We start from the raw sequence: 25,640 nt of genomic DNA, 5'->3' as shown, positions 1-25,640 counted from the left end.
TAGTTACAGGATCAAAGGAAACTCCACGTTAGTAACTTCCTTGGAATAAAACCTCAGGTTTGATTAACATTTAAAATACAAAGTCCTATCAAAAAAGTTTCAACAACATGTCTGTCCCAACTGTAAAAAAAAAAAAAAAAAAAAAAGACTTTCAGAAAATTTCCTTGCAAGCTCCATTTCCAGGTAAGCTGAGAAGTAGTTCCTGTTTTCCTTCCCTAAGTGAAACAGGGATACCAGGCAAGTCACAAGCCACATGGAACTTGCAATTTTCCACGGTCGCTGACACACGGTGGTAGGTCAGGGACTTCTGCAAAGAGATTTCTGGTGGGAAGACACTGTGACTTGGTGTCCCAAGAGCACACTCCTCCGGACAGCTCTCACACGCAGTGGCCAAGAGAAGCAGGGAGGAACGGACTCAGAAGCCCTTAGGTCATTACCTGCACAGCGCATGGAGCACACGTGTCCTCCAGACAATCGGCAGTAGCTGCTCAGCAGGTAAGATGGGCAATGGTGGAGTCCACCAAAATAAATGAAATCTTAACGAGTATTCCTTTGCACAGTCTTCCAAACACATACGTCTGAGAATGGCCTGCAACTACCGCGCAGAACAAGCTCAGAGCTGCTCCGAGGAAGGCGTTGATGCTGCCTCACATCGGGATGGTCAAATCTTGCAGCCTTTCCCAGCAATTTATTTGTGAGTTCGTGTCTATGTAGATGTGGGCATAAATGCAACTTTCAGCACCTGTGTGCACTGATGTTCCATTCTGTAAATTATTTCACAGTCAGGAGAAATAATTTGGCAGGGACATTCACTGGGAGCACGTCCTGCCTACCACACACTGCTCTGCAAGCGGCTGCACCAGGCTCCTGCCCACAGCTAAGAGCTGCTCAGCACCTTCAAGCTGTGCCAGAGAAAATGAGGAACAACTTGCCCATTCATCACTTTCTGAGAGGTATGGTCCAACTCTGGTGCCACTAAAAATCAATACGAGTTTTATCTTCAACTTAAACGGAAGCAGGATCTGGGCCATAGTAAACAGCTTTAATCATGTGTCTGAACGAGCAGGTACGTCTCTGAAATGCAGCCTGAGAGCTGCACTTCTTCCCAGGCATAACTTCCTATTGATTTCAGTGTTATTTCCAAACAGAAACCACTGTACAGTGAATAAAATTGTCAAGCTAAGTTCCATACCCTAAAATAAAAAGCACATAATTTAATCTAGTTCAGCTGTGTTTTCGTGTATCATTTTGGAAAAGCCATTATTAGAATCCATACTCCGAGTATAAAGCTTTTTTTTTTTTTTTTTTTTTTTTTGTTGTGGTGAGAGCCTGTACTGGTATAAGCACAGCGTTTAGGGTATCATTAATCCATATTCTGTTACCGTGGCACAGCAGATTCCTCCCTTTTTCAAAATATGTTCTATTTCAGATGCAAATAACACTGGAGGAAAAAAAAAAAAAACAAATTTGAAATGTAAATGATATATCACAAAGCAAGTACTGGAGGAAAATATTAGCACTTTTATCGTAATGAGTTTGTAACCTAAATACATATTTCAGGGATTAAATTGCTGACCCTCTCTGACCTGCACACGAGGTTGAATAGCTGGATCACAGTTTAATCTTCAGTGAAGATGCCAGAGAAGAATAATATAGCCCTCGAAGAACGAACGAACATATATTAATGATGCCCCAGGACTGAGAATTTAACCCCCTGAGAGAAAAAAAAGAAAAAGCTCAAAACCCCAGACACCAGTCTCAGAAGAACCTGCAGCAACTTTCCTCAGGAACAAAACCGAGAAAACAAAAATCACACAATACACGGGTCAGGCTGGAAAATAACAGCTCACTCGGATGAATGGGGAAGCTACGGACTGGTAAAACACAGTCGTGAGTCTCTAACGAAATGGCTTTCCAGAGCTAAACCATAACGTGCAACAGAATGGGGATTACAAGACCCCAGCTGCAGTGCTGGAGCCAAAGGTGGGGCAGAGCCTGCGTGTGCAGCCACAGGCTTTCAGCAGATGCAGGTGCTGCACAAGGGGGCAAATTCAGAGAAAATAACTTGATAAAAGGGAAAAATCCTGAGAGAGCATCTGAGGGCAAACAGGCTTAACAGAGCTGTGCAGTGGCTAGAAAGGGTTTTCCCCACACACATTATTTTAGGTTGTTCCACCCAGAACCTACAAAAGGCAATGCAAAAATAGTAATATTTGGAATAAAAACACTCGGGCAAGCAGCTCTATCAAGCAGTGCTACTGCATCTAGATGTCTTGGATGTCAAGGCTGAAAAACAAGCATTACGAACACATGTGCCTAATTTTATTGGTTCTTAGAGGCAGAGCTTTTGGAATATGCTCTGCATATTTCATAATTCAGCTAATTCTGGCTGAAGTCCCTTTGATTACACACCTTAAAATGTCTAAGCTGTTTTGTCAAAGCATAGAATCTAGTTTGATAAATGCTATTTTATTTTTAATTTAATCCAAATGTTTCTAATCTGATTATAGTTTTAGTAACGTAAAAGAAATTTCAGGAATTGAACATTTATTGAGGTTTGCCATCATTATTTTAACTAGAAAAGAACAAGCTTTGTTTTTGAATTCAATCTTAATTAAGAATCAGTCAAACCAGATTTGGTTTTGGTCAACTAGAAAACTTGCAAGATTATTGCCAGATGTACCATTCATCAAGACAGATAAATTAATTGGAACTTAATAAACATTCTGTATCTGAAGCAAAGTTAAAATGTTGAAGGTTGATTTTCTTTCTCCCCCCCCCCCGGATCCTCTGTGTTTGCAAGCTCCTAGTTAATTAGTTCATTTAAGCATGCAAGGAAATTAATGTATTGCCACTGAGTCACACAGCGTCAGGATCCTCTCTCCTGGTCCCACACCCTGGACTTTGAAACCCATGACCAGGGTCTACAGAGCTGGAACCTGGTACCTGGCTTGTCCTTACATGACTGACTTTTTTTGAGAGTATGATCCCAGCAAAAGGGGTGCTGAAGTGCTTAGCTCTAAATGATGCTTCAAAAGCTTGCCCTGATAGCCAACAGAAGGCCACAATGAGCAAGAGGGGACCTGCCAAGAAAATGTAGTCTCTCGAGACGTAGACCAAGGCGGTATTTATGAAGCAATCACCTTGACATACTGAAATCTGGAGTTACCAGACTGGTATTGAGGAGGCTGTTCATTACCCACCCACAGTGAAAATGCATCTTCAGTCATGGACAAACACAAGCAGGTCAAAAGCAAACTGACAATATATTGTAAATTATGCGTGCAGACGGAGGACTTGACTTTATGCACTGTAATATTTCTTGTTACAAATCACTTTTCAATGTTGTGTGAATCTGGCGTTTATTGGCATCTTTATCCTTTTTTTTTTTTTTTTTTTTTTTTTGAGATGGAGCACATAAGCTCCTTTTACTAGTTCATCAAAACCATCTTTGGGATTAAACTCAACACCCAGTTCACCACCACTTTATGTCTGCAAGTGCATGCCTTGAACTCCTGCACTCTGAGCACAGATATTCCATAGTAGGTCCTGCTGTAACTATTGAGCTGCTGTGTATGCCCCACCCAGGACAATGGCACAGAGGCATCGCACAGATGACAGACGAATAAGCCCTTGTGTCTGTTCTCTGCCTTTCCTTTCATGACTAGGTGAGAAAAAAGATGGTTTTCATTTGCCCATTTTGCTATCATTTGCCCATTCTTATGGACTCTATCCTGTACCCCAAAACAGCTTTTCCTAATTTCATATAATGCTAATTCACATTAAGAACTATGTCTTTTGTTATCTTCAGCTTTTGGCGAGAAGGTGTAATGCTGAATTTAACCTCAAATAAATATGAAGCAGCCTCTGATATCCTTTTTACGTACACAGGTATAAATATCACTTGTACCTCCAAGTATTTGTACCAAACTACTAAAACTTAAAGAGTTATGAAAAATGTCACAGTGAATTTGTTCTTTACAAAGAGCACGCCCCTTTAAAACGTTTGAAGTATTAATTCTCCATGGAGTGAAAAATCAGTGGTGAAACCCCATTTACCAGCTACTTTGCCAGGTGGTCCCTTTCTCAAGAAATAAAGACACTGCACCCCGCATACTACAGCTAAGCAAGCATAAAACAAGACACCCATTCCTCACACACATTTACCCTCTCGATCCAGGTGTTTTCTGTTCCATGAACAGCTCAGAGCATAATACGTAACGGATCAGAACGGGTTAGAAAGGCAGGCATTGCTCTCATACTTCTTGTAGGAAGCCACAAGAACCGAGGCTGCGATGCAGTTGGTACTTACAGGCAAACTGCAGCTTTGCTTCTCTGCTAACGATCCTTCCAAATGGGTTTGTTGCTACACATTGGTACGTTCCACTGTCTTGGGTTTTGTTGGGATTATTGATCAACAGGTTGCCTTCCACTGCACTGTAGCGGTAATCCATACCGATGTCAATATTGGTCCCATTTAATTTCCACCTATAGTACAAAATGCCAAAGTTAAATCCTGCTAATATTAATGGGTACTCTTGTGTATTTGAAAATACCACATGTAGGAAATAAAGATTTAAAACATCTTTGACTACTCAAGGAAAAAAAAAGCATGAAAATTTAAGTTTCTTGCACAGTATTGAAATATTCTAGTATGTAACTGAAAAAGCAATATCCTCGACATATATTTCAGTCCCTGATATGATTAATGTTTCTGTAGTTATTGCAAGTGCTGCTGCTCTTTGGAATTAATCATTTTGCAAGAGGAAGTCCCAGAAACAGAATCTTTAAACTGTTCAAGCCCACAGAGGCTTCTTTCCCTCTCCTGACTTAAGCTGGCTGTTTGTTTTTAAATTTAAGAAAATTCACTCACAGCAGATGTTTTCACTAACTGGGGCACTGAGAATTTCTAACACCACATTGTCCCAATTACAGCAACTGTCATCCCCACTGCTTGCCGTGGAGCGTGCGAGGGAGCCGCAGCCTCGGAGCAGCTCCCTCTACCTGAACCTATGCAGAAAAAAATGGAATATTTTTGCATGAGCAAATCAACAGTCTGCTACATCAAGTAGTCACGGCAGAAGGCAGCAGGTGGGATGAGGTCTTATGACTCCCACAGGTTTCAAAGCGCCCTTTACTTTGGTTAAAAACGATAAGAAAGGTACCAAAGGGTGGGGGGGGGGGGGGGAAGGGGGGATCAACCAAAATGATTTACATCAGCCCAAGTGGATGTGTGGAACAAGAACAGCAGCATTGCCACAGAAATAGAACATCTTTTTTCATGAGGATCTCAAAGCAGTTAATAAAGCTGAAAAACTTTAAGAGCTTTGCCATGTGTGTGGACAAATGAAGAAGCCAACATGATTTATAATCCTTGCATAACCTTTTTGAACCAAATTTTGCAATTGCGTTGCAGCACATTCTGATTTCCTGGTGCCTTTTTCTTTGGTATCAGCACTGAGAGAACCCCAGGGGCACTGCTGAGTTAGACTGGGTGACATGTGCAGGAGAAAGGCTGCAGGGGGACACGACCGTAACGCGGTGATGGTGCTAAGGAACAGTAAAGCATTCAACAAACCCAACAGTTGGTCTGGGATTTCCTTTCACTTCACAGTTCAGCTTCACTTTCTTTTCCTCTGAATCCAACGGGAAGATCACGCTGCTGGGTTCCTGCAGGAAAACCGGCCCGTGCAGTGTGTTGTCGTCTGCATTAATGAGAAGAAAAACATGAGAGACTTGCAGGAATCTCCATGCATCAGAAGCTAAAACAGCACCTTGTCAGAAAGAGACCAGCTACCACTCACCCTAAAAAGAAGCTGTAACAACACTCGATTTTAGAGAAGCCAGATGTGTGTTTTGTTTTTTTTTCCTCAAAAGCCAATGAACATTGCATGGACTCAACATTCATGAAAACGTTTGCACACTAACTAGAGGACAGATTGGGATTCTACCCGAAGCTCAATGAATGGGAACAGGCACAATCTTATGGTTGTAACATAGCTCAAGTAAAATTGGAATGCTTAAGCTTCACTTTTAAAAATTGAAATTTTTTCTCTGTAAATTATAAAAAAAAAAAACAAAAAAAACCACATTATTAAATACAGCCACACAGCATATTATCTGGATGTTGACCAGCAGGTACAGCTCCCCAGAAACTCCCTCAGCGGGGCTGGATCTGCCATCCAAGAGCTGAGCGCTCTTTGCAGTCGGTGGCTGTAGCCGCACAGCAGCAGCTCAGAGGGGCCACGTGGCCTCGCTCAGCATCCTGGCTTTCGCCACCTCAAGCACACAGCTGCCACGTTACACAATGCTATTGATTTTATTCCTCCGGTCACCCAGTACAGCATTATTATAACCGTAAGTAACAAGAAGATAAGCAGCAGCACCAACAGGGTTTGTACCTGGCAATAGCGCTTGCACCGGGTTGCAGTGCAGCAGCCAAGCACCAGGTGGGCACGGCTCCTGCTTCTGCCCCCCTCCAATCTAAACAGTAACTGGAAGCACATAAAAGCTTCAAAATACTTTAATTTGTTTTTCATCTCCTGCTGTATTTGGCATCTCTGCTTCTGAGAGCAAAACTAGCACAGAAGAGGCAGAATCCAACTGTGGGAAGAAACCCAAGTAGTTGGTACTTCTGATTCCTCTGACACCAGAAAAAAAAAAAAAGCTCAACAAAACCCCTTTTCTTGTAAGACTTTCATGCCAAAAACGTTCTCTGACCTAAAAATGTATTGATAAAGGACTTGAAATGCATATCTGCATTTGAACTTATTTCCTAGGAATTACATTAGACAGAGATGAATAAAGCCCAGTGGGCCACACTCCAGATGCTGCTCGTTTCTCCTGCATATGCATCGAAGACCACCAGAAAGCCTGGCTCACAGCATACTCCACAAGTACAAATGATGATTGACATCAATCCACCCATGGTGCAAGGTAGCTGGAAAATGCCCACCCGTGCCATGATCCAACCTAACGCGGACTGGAGCGACCTGAGCCCATGGCACTACGGGCTGCTGTGGGGCCATGAGTCCGTCGGGATGGACATGCAGGGAATTTGTCCATATAGGAGGTCAGAGGAGAAAGAATAAATAAAATATAAAATAAAGATGATAGGATATACCAAAAAGTAAGAAAGAAAAGTGAAAGAACAGAAGAAGATGCGTCTTCCTGACCGAAGGAGGGTGAGGATGACTGGGAACAGCCCTCGCAGCCCTGCGATGCTCGGGGAGCCAGCCGGGTGTATCGGGAGATGGAACAACAGCTCTGCACTCCGGGGAGAAAATTCTGCCTTTTCCACAGAGTGATTTCAGAGAGACTCTGCCAGGAAGATTATAACAGAGCAACCTTTCCCATGTCTCCTCCCTCAGGTACTGCCACAAAACAATCCTTAATGCAACATAGGGACATCAAAGGGCAACAACTACCAAACAACGCAGTCCAAGGACAAAGCTGGGTTTCGTTGTTTATGGAGACTTCTGGATCCTCACCTGGAGGACAGCGACGCTCCAAACACAAGCACTACGCACAACGCAGCGACTGGTGATCAGCTACTTCAGACTAGACCTTGACCTGTTAGAAATAACATTTTCTCCACAATGGTTTGCCAACCAGCACCGCTGTGAGTGAGGGGTCGCGCTACCAAACCTCCCAAGGCCGTTCCACCACCGTGGTGCCATCCCAGGACTCGCAGGGGTGGCAGCAGCAGCACAGACACATCTCGGTGCTTCAGGAGGTTTGTGCGAGCCTGCGTGGTGCTCGCAGAGAAGTCGTCCCTCTGCACCGCGACACCCTGGGGCATTGCGGATAAACACGGAGTAATTGTGCCTCAGGAGATGAAATGGAGCTGGCTGCCTCCCCAGCCCCAGGAGGCTCTTGTTTTGATGCTAGACAAAGGACGTTAGGAAAAGCTCCGGAGAAGTGCACTACGATAAAACGATCGCAGAGATACCGAAAAAATAAATACCAATAAATATCATCAGTTGAATGGAAGGGAGATGAAGTGTTTTTCTTTCGGAGAAAGTCATCTGACTGAGGCCTATCACTTTACAATTATAAACAGATTTATTTCATTGTTCTACAAGAAATTATATGTGTTACTGTGGTGATGTGATCCAGTGCAGTAAATCAGTCACTATATAATATCTGCTTATGTTGAACCTGCAAGTCGCTAAAGCCTTTACAAAAGCCATAGGTCGGAACTCCAGTGCAAATTAATAAACGTTATACCTTGCTGTATTTTACTATAAATAACCCCAAACCTCAGGAAGGCACCAGGAGTTGATGCACATTACTTGTCTGGACGCTGTGACCATGTGCAGCACTCCAGCAACTGGAAGACAACTAATGCCAGGAGAGGTTTATTTTTAAATTATTATTATTATTATTATTTTTGTAATTTACCAAAAACAAAACAAAACAAGTTAGAAGTTAAAAGCATGAAAATCATCAAAACCCACATAATTTCATTCTAGTGGAGGGAGGGCTTAATGGGCAATCAAAATAATGTGCACTGCTTCAGCAATTTTTTCATTACAATTACAAAAAATAATGGGTTTCTTGGTTTTGAAAATTAAGGATTATGCTGGATTAAGAACTGCACTACAAAGAACCTACTGACTGGTTTGGTTAGCTGCCTCGCAGACAAATAAGGACTCCTGCAAGCAGGCTTTACTCTGGAAATAAGAGCTTGGCTTTTCACTTCAAGAAATATGCCACCGCACACCATAATGAAGAAGACGCAGACAAAGTAATTAAACTGCGAGTAACTTTCTGGGATGCTTTGGTAGCACTCTGCTGCCTCTGTCTCTGGGAGCAGCAAAAAATCAAAGCAGCGAAGGAAGTTTCTCTTGACCTGTTCGCTTCAACCTGCTGTGCTGAGAGTGCTTCAAGTGTGAAGTGCTTGAAGCCTTCGCTTGCAGGGCTTGGAGGGAGCACCTAGGAGGTGGCCAAAAATAGTTCATGACATAAATAGACATGAGAACGAACGCCTTTAAAAAAAAAAAAAAAACTATCTTTTAAATATGGAAGAGATGGAAATGATAATGCATAATTAATCCATCAGAGAACATACAACCAGAATAGTGCTGTCCTGTTTGCTGACGCACGTTAGTGGCAGCGTTACTGCCTAATAACAGGGGGGTGGGTGAAAAGGGAAGCACGCAGCCAGGTGCGTGAACAGGGTGGTTTCTGTCACCTGGGTTTGATACAGCAGCGGTTTCTTGGTACAAGCACATTTGTTACACCCTCAGACCTTAAAGATACACATCCTTCATTCTTCAATCACCATCCGTCTTAGGCAGTAAAAGATCTTTACAAATGCTGCAAAAACAAAGCATCGCTCACGCCCGGCCCTGCTTATTCTGCAGCATCCCAGAAGCCGGCCCCAGCCCCGCAGGCAGCAGCGTGCCCGCACCCCATGGTGCAGGGGGGCTTCAGAGCCTGCCCCCCACCAGGGCACCCACCGTGGGGGAGCCCAGGACCAGGAACTGGGCTCAGGGTCTTCAGCTGTGGGACTCGCACCTCTGCCACCCGTCAGAAGGCCAGCACGGACTCCAACCGCAACCAGCTCGTGGAGCGAAGGGCGCGCGACTCCAAGGGGGTTGTGCAATTCAAACAACATGCCCAAGCCGTGCAATGCAAAATGAAAAGAATGTATTTGATATCGAAATACAGCCACTTGCAGCCCAGTTACAACAGCGATGGCATGGTACAGTATGAATGAAAATACAGCCCTATAATTAGAACAGGAATTAACTGCACAACAGTCAAGCTGTTAAAGTCATGTGTTAAATGCTGACTTTGCTGGCACTTTAGCAGGTTTCTGGTCCTTGCAATTAACATCTTCTAATTAAGCAGATGTGTCCCTATATTAAATTAGCTACCAATTAATTACTATATCCTCCAACGAACAGACTTGGAAGCTGGTAAGATTTTTTTTGTTGTTGTTAGCACTGCTACAACTTTCTTTGTCCTTTGAACTTTTGCATAAACTTTTTCTCAACTTTTCATCCAGCAGGAATTTACCCGCAGCCTCTCCCGTGTAAGCAAAAGCGTGCTGCCTGATTGCCGAGGAGGCACGGCTCTGCCCACCTCCAGGCAAGAATTACAGGTCCAGGAACACCAAGGAACAAATGTGCCTATAGCAAAACCGCGCTAAGACTGGCACGGAGAGGTGCTGACCCCTTTCCCTAACACACAGGCCGTTTTTCCACCTGCTGGACTGGTCCCCACGCCTGCCCCTTGTCCCGCCATGGCTGGGGGCAGTCAGAGCCCCGGGAAGGCTGCTGCGCCCCTGCCCTTCCCTGCCGCCCCTCCCATGGCTGCTCTGGCTCCAATTCACAAAAGCAAAACCTCTTTAGAACCAAAATAAATACTAATCTTAAATTCAATGTACCCTGACAGCAAATAAGTTTGCTGTGCTTACTTCAGCATGAATAAAAAGCCCGCAAGGAGACTCCTACATAAGAGTATATTTACAAGTTCCATTACCCACTGGAGAGATTGATGTAATAAACCTATAATAAAAAGCCTGATGTTATGGATTTCTCTAATGTTTCTTATCAAACAGCCTGTATTATCTTGGCTTGTGTATTCAATTTAAAATAGGTTTTCAATAAGTGCCTTAGAGCTAGAGGTCATTCTCACTTAGTTTCCTGCCACGCAGGGATGTGTACTGTCTTTTCCTGCCCTCAGAAACTAAAAGCTGTTTGTAGCTTGCTCGAGTGCAGTTTACAAAGTAGGCAGACAGATTAGAGAGAACAAGAGAGGGAATATATTATCTGCACATCTATTCATATCGTGCAGCAACAGCCAAGGCTGGCAGGGCGCGGGCTCTGTGCCGGCATTTATTTTTATTACCGAGCAGTGAGGTGTAGTTGTTCCTCATGAGAAAACCAGTGCGCAGGAATTGTTTTGCCACCAGTTGTCTCCTCCTTTGTATTTTGTGGCTGCCACACAACGGAGGTGGTTCCCGTGACCTGCTGGCTGCCTGCAGCTTCTGCAGGAGTGGCTTCGCCTTTTAGGTAGGAACGGCACAGAACAGCGCTGCAAACGCAGTGTTTGGAGATGCAGGCCATAGCTAAGTACTTCTACCCATTTAATTTTTATTTCTTGGCACTGGGTTTAGCTAACAACCGATGGCTGCTACTTGGGACCCAATGCAATTTATCTTAGGACATATTTTAAATGAGTGCAACATAATTTAGCAGTATTCCCCTCATTTATTAAATCATTTAAATGCATTGTTTTTAATTTTGGGTCTCAAGCCCTCACTCTGCAACACCCCCTGCTCATTTTGCAGCCTCGTTGTGGATCTATGTCCACCAACTCCTTCGTAATCCCCTTCTCATGGACACAACAACTGCTAAAGCCACCTGAAGTCAAACACTGAGCGAAGGAAGCCCCCAGACAGTTTTCCAGGCTTTGTGCATCAACCCTTTGCCATGACTCTTTCCCTTTGTAATTAAATCCTTTCATTAACCATCCAATAATAATAAAAGACCATAACTCCAAGCCCTGCTTTTTACACCAAATGAATAAAGCAGTGTTTTTCTGGTAGCATTTCGTATATTCACTTGCAGTGATTTCCCGCAGACAGTTAACAATTTGCAGAACAAGCTGCTCAAAATGTTGGAATCAAATAAAAGCAGAGAGCTACTTCTAGGCAAACGTGCAATCAAGTGGTTGGAAATTAAATTGAAATCAAGGCCCTTAACTTTTAGGGGAGTGGCAGGTCCCTCTGCCACTGATCTCACTGTGACAAGGGCAAAGGGTACCCAGAGGCGAGCAGCAAGCTCATCATCAGGAAAGGGTGAAGATGGGTAGCTTATAGCACCAGCCCACTCGAGCTCATGCAGTGGGTGCTTCGGGACGTTTAATGCCAGCACTGTGGCACTTATCTTTTTAGATAGATTTGTCTACCCCTTTCTTTTTTCCTCTATGCCTAACAGATCTCTTTTCCCAAATTTCGGCATAATGAGCCATAAGGACAAGTGGGAAACAGGACTACGATCTGCACGCCTCACACGCACTGGGAACACGCTGCCTTCTGCACGTCTATATAAATACATCACTTGCTGACTTCTCAGCCCTGATAGAAGTTCCAGAGACACTTGCTGAGGGTTTGTAGCACTTAAAGAGCCTAAATTCCCAACACATTCGCTTTGGTCAGCTCAAATAGACCCTCATTGCTTCTGCACCAGAGGTTAGTTTTCTTTTGATTGCTTTTTTCCGTGGTATTTAGTGGCCTCTAAAAGGAAAAAAATACTGAGGACCATGCTTTAAAGCAACATCTCGCACAAATTATAGTAAAGGAAAATTTGAATCCTCGCTAATTTAAGTGTTATTTTTACTACTAATGTGAATCCAACCCTAACAAATTAAAACAGGAAGAATTAATTGGATATGCAAATGAGATTATTCAGTATATAAATCTAATTACATACCAATTTGCTTTAACAGCATGAAAAGTAAAAAAATGTTCTTTGTAAATTGATTGTTTTAAGTAACCACCTGTAGCAGCACCAAGCAGAACGGCTGCATCCTGAAGGTGCTCATTGTCAGCAGCAGCGAGACGACGACTTCCAAAGGCTGTCACAAGCCCCACGCTAACGGGCACCCTGCTTACTCCTCTGATTTACGATATTGCTTCATTAGTTCCCAAACGCACTAAACCAGACTTCATTTCTCTCCAGCAAGGGACAGATGCAAACAAACCAGGCTGATTTTAGGGAGCTGATGTGATTTCCATCACAAGCCCTGATTTCCCTGTGCTGGTGTAGTTTTATTTGTGCCGGGCCACAAAAAAACCCAGCAGCAGTAAGTGGGTGCACGGGGTGGTGCAGAGCAAGAGCAGCCGGGGCTGCATGGAGCACACCGAGCCCATTCAGGTGTCGCTGTCACCTTTAGGAAACAAAAGGGGACAAAGGCACAATTAGCAGAACAGCAAACTGCAGGGAGGAAAGATTTCTCCAGGGGAAAAAAACCCTGTTAATTTTGAACCTTTTGTGTCCAAGAACCAAATTACACAGATAGTCAATTTACTTCTTTGAATAACTACCCGTCGGTAAGAGCAAAAATTATAAATGAGATCGCTGAAATTGATTAAGATACAGAATAGCTGACACCGTAATTAGTGCCCACTGTGGCATCTCTGACAAAGGATCCCAATCACCTGCTTTCATTGACTGTACACCGAATTTTTTCATACAGCTCTGGCTCTGATTCACAAATTGAGTATCTGAAACCACCTGGAACAAATAGTATTAAAAATATCCTCCAAAAGAAAAGAATATATGGTGCTTTCGCTGGAACATCGAGCAGGTATCAAAACCACCTTCTCAAAAGCACGGCGTTATTACAGAAAACTAAATACAACCCATAGGAAATCTGTTCTCAGAAGGGTGTTTATACTACAAAATATTTACAAACATTAAAAAAAAATAACTTAAGGCCACAAATGGCCAAGGGAGCATGAGTTTTCATGAGAAAAAAACCCTTGGAAATGAGCAGGGGCAAGGGGCCAACTCACAAGCCCCTGTGAGCTTCCAGGCTGCTCTGCAGCACAGCATCTTCCAGCTTCCCGAGTGTTTTCCCAAGCACTGGGGTTTTGCTGTGTCCAGTTTAAGTCAGACGAGGTTCCCAGTACCTGGCTACCGGTGGGGAAGGCAGATAGTGTCGGCTGGCACCTGCAGGTTTTGGAAGCAGCAGCTGTATCCGCACACATTACGGGCATGTTGCAGAGGCAGCGTGTCAGGGCTCGTGGCTGGAAGTTGAAGAATCACCGCGCACACACGCTGCAGCCTTACTTATGTGGTCTGTAATATGTCTGATCCTCCCCTGAAGGATGCCCACCGCAGAGGATTACGTTTTATCACTATATCATAGCTTCTTTAGGGAAATCAAATGGCTTTCTAATTAAGCAGCCCGCACGCACACACCCCGACACTCCTGCTTTGGATGCACGTGCTGAACCACGAACACTTTGTTTACTGAGTGGCGTTATCAAGCCGGCTGCGGCTCTGCTTAGCCTCCCGTGCATTCTGGTTGTTCTCCAATACAACACAAAAAACAACGGCTTGCTGACATCCCCCTGCTTGCTGCTACCTGCTGCATCCTTTCTATGTGGGGTTTATTTGCAGCATTTATTGGATGTTTTAGATTGTATTAACAAGGAAGGATAGCTGAAGTCAAGCACTACAGAGTACAGGCACCCCGGTAATACGTTCCGATGGCTTAGCTACCACACTTTTCATTTAAGTACAGACTGGGTGCTAATACATTTGTATAGTGAAACCAATACATTTTTTATTACTTTAAATGCTATGTGGGCAGCTGCAGAGCACCTGATGAATTTACATGAGATCGTCTGAAGTCCTCAGAAAGAATGTAAATAGTTTTTAAACTACGATGCTCTCCTGTTCACCAGCTGCAACAATTTCAAGAGACAAAGTCCACCTCCTGCACAACAAGTGTCTTCCTTTGTGTCCCAAGTACAGCTAAGCAAAGAAGCCACAAACACTTTGTATTTTCTCCCATTTCCCCTCTTTCCCAGTGCAGAGCAGGCAGCGGGGACCAGCGGCCCCGTGCCCGCAGCCAGCTGCTGGGTGCTTCCTGTGGGACCTGCCTTCCTACAGGAGCCCATGTCCAAATCCCCATCCTGCAAACTATTAAGCACAGGAAGATCTTCCTTCTTGTAATTCCACTGGTTTGGACTGGCACATCTTACCAGCTGATACACGTTAAAAATGCACTCTCCTTCATTTTTTTTTTAAAGCTCTGTTATGATCTCCACCAAATTACATAAAATCCTTGCTAACTGCCGTGCTTCTAACTGTTGTATTTTCATGCATCCTCTCCTAAATACTTCTAGAAGCAGTAAAACACCAGAGAATATCTACACTTAAAAATAAGATGAGGTGGTTAAGTTTTACCAGTAATGGATGTGACAATAAGGAAAGTTAAATTAGAGAGGAACCATTAAAAGCCTCCAACATAATTTTAAACACAACACCTTGCAGGAGCTGTGAACTCTGCTGCTGACTCCAGCGTGTAAGACCTCACAGGCTAACAGCCTTCCACAAATCAATCTTGCAAAACACTGACAGGCACATTTAGCTTGTATCACCAAGAAAAACCAACACTATAAGCACATTTTATACACAGCAAGCATGTTTCAGAAACAGCACAGCCACAACCGAACAGAAACACCGAGCCTGACAGCTGCTGAAATGAACTGAAATGGCAACTTCAAGTAAAATTTTATAAGTTTGGTTTGACAACACTCAAAAAAATAATTAAGGAGAAACATTAATTGAGCTATTACTGACTGCAGTGATGCCACTGGAACATCCTTCATGATGGAGTATCTACCAGCACGCCAAGGCTAGGGTGAAGATTTCCCTTCCCCAAATCCACAGCTCAGGTCCTCACCTCCCATGCATTTTTTCAGTGTGGTTCAGAAGTTCTCGACCTTTTCAAGCTGTCCAAGCACTGCTCAGCACCAGGACTTCACCCTACAGATATGCGGCCGTCCACGGGCACATGCTACAGATGTTCCCAGCTGCGGACTTGCATGAAGTCAGTCACAAGCTCTTGCAGCCCTGTCCATGGTTTCTTTACTCTTATCTCTGGGCTGTGCTGAGTCCTGGATCTGCTGGGAATGGTCTAAACTCTAAATGCTACTGTAACCCGATGGCAAACTCCTCTGCCTTCCTCTTGCTCTAGGTTTGACCTGATTCCTGAGGTCACTCAGAGGGAGAAAGTATATTTTGCTTCTTTTTAAAGCAGTGTCTCACTGATTTTCAATGTCATTTCTGCTCCAAAATCAAATTCACTGTTTTTGGATAAGAAGACACAGAGTAGCTTGGCCCAGCAAATCAGCACCCAGCTACCAATAGGGACAATTCCCCGTGCCATCTCCTGCCAACAAAACCCTTTGGTTATACGAATAAGCTCTAAATCCTTCACTGACACAACATCCAAGTGCCCCATTTCTTGCACCCTGCAGGGGTTTAATTAACGTGACTAATGCCTGTCAAATGTTGTTCTTTCATGATGAGGGAGACAACCCTATGCTTTGCCTCACACAAAGATTTGCTGTCCTTAATATCTGCTTGCATGCTTTTACATTAAAAAAAGAGGCATTAGCCACGTGCTTTAAACATGCTCCGGATTATGAAGTTGCAGCTAAAACCAGGCACCGAATGCCTCTGGTCAGCGCTTTTTGGCCATGGGCATAACATTAAATAGTTCCACGCTTTCTTACCCAGATCACACTTCACATGTAGTAGCCCTAACTGTACCTTTTAATTCCACTTTGCTTTAAGTAGTTTTGGTCGGGTTTGCAGAGCTCCTCTTTGCATGCTGCATCAGCACTGACACCCACTCTGTGCCTCGTGCTCCCTGTCCCCAGGGCTCGCGGTGCAAGCCCTGCGCACTCCTGCTGCTTCGCTCTTGTTGCCGCTCCACAGGGGGAGAGCTCCTGTAATTTATCATTCATACACCGCTCCTGCAGCCGGAGCTGCAGAAAAGGACGTGTTTGTAAACAAACATCCATCACGGGGGTTTGCGCACGCCTGTATTTTCTTGCCCTTTCACCTTTGTTGCTCATTGTTCTTTTGATAAATATGACTGTGGCTGAGTAACCAACACCTAGCGCTGCACTGCCGCTGGCACCAAAAGGGGTGCTGACTAATTACAGAATTGCACGCTGATTCGCGCTCTGTAAAAAAGATTTAGCTAGTGGTGAAATACAGGAATCATACAAAAGATCAGTAGGACAGAGGGAATGAGGAGCAGGATGGCAGAACATGAAAATCCTGGGTCATTACAACAAAACGAGACAGCTCCTGGGATGATTTAAACTGGCGTTCTTTGACAGACGTCAGTGTAAGGACTCTAGCTATCGGAAGACCCCCGCTATTTGTCAAGAGGGACCAACCTTTGCTTTGTGGGGCAGCACAGAGGATGCAGCAGCACTGGCAGGGCTCTGTGCTGCTCAGCGTAACCAACGGTACCAACCCAGGGCTCTGCCCAAAGGCACTGTGATGACCAAATCTTTGTTCCATGCATTGGTGCTGATGCCACGCAGCAAACTCGGCATTTACCTACCTGGCTGGAGCTCTGACAAATTATAAATTCATATTACAAAGGCACTTCCTAGTTTTGGAGAGCTTGGGAGACAGGCGTATTAAATGAGCAATAAAATGCAACTTAATAGGGTCGATGTTAAATTAGTTTCAATTATCAAACCCCATTTTAACCAAATGAATGCCTGGCTTACATCCAGGATTCACATAATTTACACGGGGAAGTGCTAGGTTCTCTCCCTTCCTGCTAACTGATGACCTGTCACTGCTTTGCCTTCCATTAGGGAAGAAATTCCATATTCTCTACTAAGTACGGGAACGTACCAAAAAATAGAGATAAAACAAACATGCAAGTTCAAGAAGAAATGCAGTAAAAAACACACAATCAAGAAATGTAAGTCAACTGTTAAACTTTTTTTTTTGAAGAAAAGTCAATATTAATAAAGTTTGGAAAATTCTACGTAGATTGTTTTCCAATTAGATGTCTGAAGAGCACTATCATGAGGATATTCTGACAACTAAGAAAAGACATAGAGAACCTCTGTTATCACTAAGAAGCAGGACTTTATAACATATACTAAGTTATTTAGATCTTGAAAATAGGAAAATAGCTTGCATCTGTACCTTGCATATGCTGGAAATTAGCTATCATATTTTGAAATGAGGAGCTAACATTAGTGAGCACAGAGGAATGAACACCTGGAAGGGAGTTTTGCCAACTGGTAGCACAAGAGAGAAGTAGCCTTTACTGATAACTGTTCTTGGCCACAGTTGAGGAACATCTTTCATTAACAGATGATGTGCTGAATACTTCAGTGTTCCTAACCTGCAGGGACTGAAGGGAGGCAACAGAGGCAAACGTGCATGGCTGAAAAAGCAGCTTCCATCTTGCTCTTCCCGGGTGCCCTGGCTACGGCTGCACCCCACAGCCCCGTCAGAAAACCCAGACTCTGTGCTTTGGTGCACATAAGAGCTTTTTTAGGGTCTTCTGCAACTATTGTTTCAGCATGGTAGCCATCATTTCTATGCTCTGCCACTCAGCCTATGGTCTGGTCTCACACCTCCAACTCTTCCAAAGTCTTCTTCCCTAACTCAGGAGGAAAACAGCAAGAACAAAGTTTCTTCCTCCTTAAGCTGTTTGTCTTACTTTGCTGTTAACTGGCAGTGTCACCCCTCTCAGCAGCACTTCCCTATATTTACCTTCTCCGGGTATGGCCACCAGAATACCTGCGCATCAATCACAGAGGAGGCTGGAGACCTTTTCGCTGGCGTACTACAAGCATCAGACCTGTGATATGCGTTCAGGGGATCACAAACTCATGACAAATGTGCGAGGAGAAGGATCACAGTGCTTGAAGTTATTGCCAAATCACAACCGGGACTTCAGCAGTAGAGCTCAGAAATATGACAACGCCGTTATTTGTTCTAGATATAATTCCCCTTGCAAGGGACATTATAAAAGAAAAAAAAAATCTGAAGAGGATGATTTGACACCAAGAATTTTGCAGCAATTTTTCCGTGGCTGAGGAAGCGTGCTTCTCATCTTCATTCCACCCGTGCAGCTGACTGCCTCCAGCCCCTTTTTATCTTGCTGTCTTCTGCATCACTCCCTGGCTTCACATCTCAGACAGCCCAACCATCAACCTGCCTTCTTTCAAGTCCCTCTTCAAATGTTTGCCAGTAAAGCCACACAGTGTGAACCTAGAGAAAATGCCATTTCACATGGAGCATCCTAAAAACGGAAGGAGAGCGAGTGCTACAGGAATAAAGCTTGATCCGGCTCTCAGCGAGTGTTTCATCTTGTCTGTTTACAGACAGCAGGCTTGCAGGGGCAGAAATAATTTATTCTTCCAAGTCTCACAGAACACCCATTATCTTATTTGCTTTTCACAAGTAAAAACAACAATAGCATTTTGAACTTCGTTTGGGATCTTTTTAGCATCGATGAAATATTTAGATGGTACGAATCAAATAATGACGTGGCAGAAATTTCAGCCACAATAAAGAGGAAGCAATCTGAAACATGCTGCACTCCATATGTTCAAACAAAGCCTTCTAATACGTATGACTTTTTAGCTATGCAATACGGATAAGGGATGTTTTATAAATGACAATTTCTCTTAAAATTGATGCACTCTTCATCAGTTTCAACTCAGAAAAGTGGAAATAAGGTACATTAAGATAGATATATTTTTCATATTTTTACTGACACCTGGAAAGCTTAATTAAGTTGAAAGTCACCAACTTCAGCTGAAGATGTCGAGTGCTGGATGGTTAATTAGTTGCCTGTCTCATTGATTATCAACTTCAGCAGTACTTGATTATAAATGGTTGTAATGCTTGCCTTGCTTCGCAGCCTAATTAATGGGATATAGACTATTTAACAATTGTGTCTTGGTTTGATTATGAAGCTAAATACATACATTTTATTGCTAAATAAACATTCAAATACATAAGGAAAAATAAATTGAAGCACCATGGTGATAACATGCAAATTTTGATTTTTCAGCATAATACTGGGGAGAACTTCTCTAGAACTTGCAACAAGAAGTCTGTGCAGCCTGTCACGAGAACACCCTTGATTTCAGAGCACAGACCATCACAGCACTTCACAAACGCTCCGATAAACCAGCATTAAACAACGTGCAGATGAGCGAGCTGCAACACAACTTTCTGTGCTCTATCCAAAGCAGCACTTACTGGGAGCAGCGCCCACTTACTGGCCATGCACTGACCTGGAGCACAAACTCCCCTGCACACAAGCACCCGAAATGTTTCATGGCCCCAGTGCTGCACGACCCAGAGCCCTCGCAACAACCAGTGCCTAGGTGGCAGAAAGCAACACGCATTTCTGTCAGACCCTACCAAATCACGCAAACAGAAATAGTCTTACTTTCTGCTAGGGAGAGCATCAGCCAGCAATGCTCTGCCAGCCTGTTTACACACTTCGCTGTCACTAAAGGGTAATTCTGTTATTCCCCACACTTACAGTGCTATAATTATCAAAGTTTAATTGACCCTCTCCCCTTTTATTCCGTTTGGATGATCACCCTTGATTGCTGCTTAGCTGAAAGACCTTTATCCAAATAATAATGATCACCATCAACATCTTTTTCCATCAGCTAATGCTCAGCTGCATGAGATCAGGGCAGGAGGCAAAAGCAAGAGATTTAACCCCACCAGTCACAACTGGAAACTAATCGTTCCTCCAGCAACTCCTGCTGCTATTCTAAAGGAAGAAAATGCCCACAGAACTGTGGAGAAAAGGGATTTTTTTGTGTCTGTGCGAGGCAGTGTCAGGGGATGACAAGCTGACAGCGTCCACATGGATGCAGGTTTCTGCGTGCTTACGCCAGACTTTCCCCAGCAACTCAGGACGAACACAGCTCGTGAAATATGAGCTCCAACCCAAGATCTCAGAAGGTGTGCGAACTGTTTTACATGCAATGAATACATACATCATTATTTCTAGCTATGCACTGTAGCCCAGGATTGCAGCTCTCAGGCTGTGCAAAGGTGTCGTCTAAATCAAAGCCCAGAGATGGAGCCAGCCGACAGCCACGGGATGCAGTCAGCAGCAAACCCCAGCGCCCGACCTGGCAGCCTTCCTGCTGCATCTCTTACCTTCTCGTTCTTCTCAATGACCACATAAGAATTGCAAAACGAGGTCCCTTTCCAATAATGTTTAGATTTGCTAAGAAACATACAAGACATTGTACCTATAAAGCAATAGACTAAGCACCTCACTTTTTTCCATAAAACTTCATTCTTATTGGCAATAAAGAAGCATTTGGGGTCCATATTCTTCCTAATTTGATAGATGCTTGGAAAAGTAGGTATTTCTGTAACTCCCTGAGTGAGATTTAATTTCAATACGTACCTACTAATTTAAATGCAAAGAAGCTAAATTGAAAAGAGGCATCATATAAAATGCACAGGGGATCAATACACAGACAGATAGTCAGAACATCTGCTTATAAAAATGTCTGTGTATTCTCCGTTTTATTCAAAGTGCATCATGTTACCTCAGTAATTTTTCTTTGAGAAAGATGTAATTAAACTTGCCCAGATGGACTTGAGAGTTAAATAGAGAAAAAAATATAATGTACCTAATGATCTCCATGTAAAAAAAAAATGAGTGAATTGCATTGATACTGTCTCTAACTTTATAAATTGTAAAATTATGGCCTAGATCAGAGCCAGGTCACATCTAGCGAGGGCTTCGCTGCTGACAGATCAGGAGCATGAAATGGGTACAGACCCCTTGTGAGGCTGAGTCCAATCCTCTGCAATCACAGAAAAACTTGTCATATAATCCCTATACAAGAATACATTACACATAATCACATACATTTTCTAACCTCTCCTCTACAGCAACGCACAGCTGAGTGATACCACAGAATCCCATTTGGTGTCTAAAAGAGTTCTGGTTTCAATTTAAATTAATTGTTGCTCACTTCAGATTTAATTGTTCTTATCCCAGTGCCCTCTTAGCTCTTCCCCTCTCTCCTCTATTTTCCTAGTTTAAAATGAACCTTTTTTCATCTCCAGCTCTCCAGATTGCTGTAGCAGTTCCTCGTCCTGGCTTGAACACCTCCCTAACACAGTCAGGACTGCACATAGTACCCCATCTAAGACAGTATCAAGGTGTGAGCTTTCCCCATTTCTGTTGGACATCCCTCCCTGAAGCATGCTAGGACCCTGTTTCCTTTTTGACAGCCACATCACCTTGCTGGATCCAGGTCACGCGATGGCTACTGACAGGAGTAAATTACACTCAATTTTATTAAAAATATAATTCAGTCAAAGAAATTCCCAAAAGCCACTCATGAAACTGTTGTTCATCATATTGATGTACTGAAAAACACAATCTTGCTGGGCTCGCAGCCCCGGCGCACTGCAGCAATCACAGCTTCTGCCGTGGTGGTGGGTGCCCAGAGTTTTGTGAAGACCAGTGCACTCACAGCGCTAATCTCCAGTAATACATTTGCTCGGATGGAAAGGATATACGATAAATGCCAGTAAGTATTTAACCTTCAGTAGAAAACCCATGCTCACAGCTGGCACGCACGGCTCTGCGTGACTTCGTTCTAAACCATTTGAAAGTACAGGAGCTTTAAGTGTGCAACAAACCTCAAATAATTCAGAAAAAAAAACCCTGAAGTATTAAGTATAAGTATCAGATCTCATCTGTATAAACCTTCTCCCGTGAACTTCAGTGACATCTTACTGACAGCCACGAAGCCAAGGGCTCTGTCACAGTGGAGAAGCGATGATCTTAATAGGAGTCTTTCAGTGCTTTATCTATTCCAAGTGCTGTGCAAACAGTAATTAGGCAGCCGGGTACAGAAATGCAAAGTGTTGCAGAACTGACCAAAATATAAATTAATTAATTATAGAACTGCAACAGATTAATCGCTTTCTAGCTACCCACTAAAATCAAAGCACTAGGCATGGGAACTACAGAGCACCAGGAAAAAAAAAAAGCTGAACAAATTGAATTGCTGCATCATTTACAGAGGACCATCATTTAATATGTACTACTCTTCTTGGTTTAATTATTTATATTCAGACATGAAATTAGTAGAATTTCTTTTGTACATAACCTACATCTGTTTGGATAGAAGCTTGCATTTAAATTGGCCTGTGAATATTCATCTTTGTATGAATTTTGAATTTGTAACAGAGCTGGATGCCCAGATCTCATTGGAATTCAACGGGAGCTGGGAAAGAAATGTCCACATTTCTTGAAAAATCACCCTTCGTTTGATGTAGACTGCCATTACTGATTACGTTATTTTATGCTTCCTATTCATGTAGCAAATGTTCAGTGTTTAAACTAAGGCCTTGTATTATTCTGAAATTTCAAAGTCTAAAAATACAGTACTTTGTCAGTAAGACACCATGTGAATATGCAATATACAGTAAGTTTTCTTATACACAGATTTGCTCATTAAAGCCAGTTCTTTTCACAAGCTGCATTGATGTAAATTACCATCATTTTTGTGTAACAGTGGAACACACTTTATATATATATATATATATATTTTTTATTTTTTCCCAAGGAATTACATAACCATGCTTTAAATATTCTGCCCTGAACCACTGCTGAGCTATTTGGCTATGCTGTATCAGAATCTGACAAAAGGAGAAAGAATGTCAGGACAGGCATTTATGAGAATATTTTCCTATTAAAATACAGTTCTGAAAAAGTACATTGAAATTAAGCTCTGCAGAAATGTTTTTGTCTTCCCAACTTTTGCTCTCTTGTGCATATTTCTAGATTAGAAAATGGTATTTTCCAGTGGAAAATAGGTGAAACAATGCTTTTGTTTTGCTCCAATGAAAAATATGATAGAATTTGATATTGAAAAACATGATGCTGTGGCTGGATCTGCAGAACGAAGCTGGGTGTTGCTGGGCCACCCCGACACCATCTGAGAGCCAGCCAGGAGCCCATAGCAAACGCTGCTATATCTAATTCTGGATACCCAGAGAGTGGTGAAACTCCAGCTTTTCATGTAACAGAGCATAGCACAGAAATTTCAGAGTGACCCATAAACCACCCTGGAGGCAATGAAGAAATTTGTCCGTGTTCAGCATCAGCGTCAATGTCTTGTCGAGCTGCCAGCTCTCCCGGCGCAGCCCACGCGATCTGCTGCAAAACCAGGGCCTCCGCAGCATGAAGCCATGCTAGCAAGTACAGTGTTTACTTATGAATTCAAATAAATAAATAAAACAAACACTCCATCCTGTATTTTGGCTTTCTGAAGCCACTTCCATCGGCCCGGTCGGAGCAGACAGAGCTGCCACAGCACCTTCCCTTTGACAAAACAAACTTGTGGAAACAGAAGCATCATTACAGAGCTGCAGGATGAATTTGTTTATTGAAGCTATTGTGTTTATAAGGTGCTTGCTAAGGAGAAAGGAGGGCCGGCCTTGCTTGTTTTGAGCAGAGATCTTTTTGTTTAAAGGGCAAGAACAAGCACAAGGGCAGAAACCAGAGCCTGCGAGGCTGGGGGCAGGCGAGCAAGCCAGGTGAGCAAAGGAAAAGCACTGCTCAAGAGCTGCCAGCCTGCTCCATCCTTCTGCCAAAACCCGTACGGATCTTCAGAGGTTAAGTAACATTATAAAATATGCATATGCACATTCACACGGGTAATGCGACTAGGACTGCAGCTCATTAACATGCAAATAAGACTTCAACAGTGAAACTCATTGCCACAGGAAGGTAATGAGGCAAAGAATTGCGTAAGAGTCACGCAAACATGGGAAGGCTCCGTTCAGGCCTGCACGGCCTATCCCAGCCACCCCACTACAGGCCGTGGGCACCGCCATGCTGCTCCTCACGGCCTGTCCTGCCTCTCCGCCCACCCTCTGAACTTCAAAACTGTCACCATCACAACTGATACCTAAGGAATTTGACAGCCCTAACAAATCTGAGTTATCTGGGACCAAAGGAATAATTTGCAGTTGCTGCTTCCCAGAGCTGACACCTGAGGAAAAGACTCCTGAAAAGAAAACCAGAAACCCTGGTTTATACATCAGCTATCAAGTCAAAGCAAGCACGTTAGTTTTTATCAATGCATCTCCAAACAATGCAGAAAATTACCCAGAAAGACACAATCCCCAGTTGGGTGATGGATGAAAGGGGGCATCAAGCTCAGAAAGACCTTTAGCAATGCTGCCGCCTCTCCAAGTGCCAGATAGCTCCCAAAATTATGAGATTTGCACTTCTCCATAACTGGTTTAAGCTACGTCCTGGGATTGATCTAGCTTTCTTACCTTAGCCTGTTATCCTGCAGTGAATAACTAACGTCTGAGCCCCCAGCACATAAAATCAATAGCAGCATCCCTTGGAGTGCAGCAGCTCCAGCAGCTAGTAGCTGGTAGCTCCACAGCACGTTTGGGTACTCTGTGCCACAGATCTAACAGCTGTTTAATGACGCAAAAGAGAAGGGTTTGGAAGTTCTCGTGCCATTTTCAGGGAACAGATGTTAATTTTAGAAACACGCAGAAAGCCCAAGCGGCTGCTGGAGCCCTGCAGCAGTCCCCAATGTCCCTTGCCTCCACGGGGAGTTGGGACAGCGCAAAGCACAAAAAGCCCACCCTGAAACAACATTCACCTACTCTGGAACAGCACAAAAAGGTCTGTGGACAAACTGGAGGCTTTGAAAGAAAAAAAAAAAAAAAAGGAGGCTTTGCAAGAAAAGGAAAAAACAGATGTAAAAGATGAAGACAACCCCTGAACACATTCTGCTGAAACTTTCATTTTGCTGACCTTAGACTTTATGTAACAGGTGCCTTAAATATGGAAATCATGGTACAAAACTATTCTGTATGCTTTTGTTTTTCCAAAATTTTTCTTATTTGCTTATAATAAAGGATCCTATTTTCTTTACTCCTGCAGCATAACTTCTAGAGGGTTACAGTTCCTGACACAGGGACGGCACTGCATTGCAGAATCTCTCTGCATCCAATTTTCTGCCAGCTCAGAAACTGTCATAGCACATTTAGGAAGACTTGGAACCAAATTTCAAAAATAGGGAC

General features: G+C 43.3%; 1 long non-coding RNA gene across 4 annotated transcripts in view; it reads right to left on the bottom strand.

Moving 5' to 3' along the window:
• Positions 1 to 377: 377 nt before the first annotated feature.
• LOC308186944 overlaps positions 378 to 25,640 on the bottom strand; it is a 63,118-nt gene continuing 37,855 nt past the window's right edge. For all 4 annotated transcript variants that reach the window (XR_013944400.1, XR_013944401.1, XR_013944402.1 and 1 more), the window contains exons 3-4: positions 5,579 to 5,705; positions 378 to 4,488 (exon numbers count right to left, since the gene is read on the bottom strand). This is a non-coding gene — a long non-coding RNA (uncharacterized lncRNA). The remainder of the gene's footprint in view (positions 4,489 to 5,578; positions 5,706 to 25,640) is intronic.

Source organism: Anser brachyrhynchus, assembly GCF_964034855.1.
Source record: "Anser brachyrhynchus genome assembly, contig: SCAFFOLD_188, whole genome shotgun sequence".
NCBI lineage: Eukaryota > Metazoa > Chordata > Aves > Anseriformes > Anatidae > Anser > Anser brachyrhynchus.
Note: the sequence above shows the minus strand (reverse complement) of the source record. Positions and strands in the feature narration are given on the sequence as shown.